We start from the raw sequence: 620 nt of genomic DNA, 5'->3' as shown, positions 1-620 counted from the left end.
CAGATGGGAGATAGAGGTGACGTGTCCTGTGGGTAGCTGCAGGTGCCCATGCTGCTCCTGGGTTTCCTACCTTATTCCGTGCCTCGGTTTACCTGATAAGGCAATCCATGCCCTGGGCATGAGGGGAGAGCGTGACACACCCTGCGGGTCCATGTCTGCCACATCCCTGGATGCTGTTTCGGGGTCAGCTCCAATTTTCTGAGCCACCCCCCTTGTCAGTGCTGCCCACAGACGACTGATGACGCTTTGTGGACTGAATGGCAGAGCTTTGAGCGCAAGTGACCTCAAAAAAACCCCACGTCCCCGCCCTCCGGACCCCTCCGAAAAGCCCAGCTCCTCGGCCACCCCCGCGTAGCGGATCAGACACCGCCAGAGCAAAGCCAGCGTCGTTCCCATTTCTGAGCCACCCCCCTTGTCAGTGCTGCCCACAGACGACTGATGACGCTTTGTGGACTGAATGGCAGAGCTTTGAGCGCAAGTGACCTCAAAAAAACCCCACGTCCCCGCCCTCCGGACCCCTCCGAAAAGCCCAGCTCCTCGGCCACCCCCGCGTAGCGGATCAGACACCGCCAGAGCAAAGCCAGCGTCGTTCCCAGCTGCCATCGGAGCCTCCTCGGTGA

The sequence above is a fragment of the Buceros rhinoceros genome, unplaced genomic scaffold, assembly GCF_000710305.1.
Source record: "Buceros rhinoceros silvestris isolate BGI_N320 unplaced genomic scaffold, ASM71030v1 scaffold542, whole genome shotgun sequence".
NCBI lineage: Eukaryota > Metazoa > Chordata > Aves > Bucerotiformes > Bucerotidae > Buceros > Buceros rhinoceros.
This window is presented reverse-complemented; position numbering follows the sequence as displayed.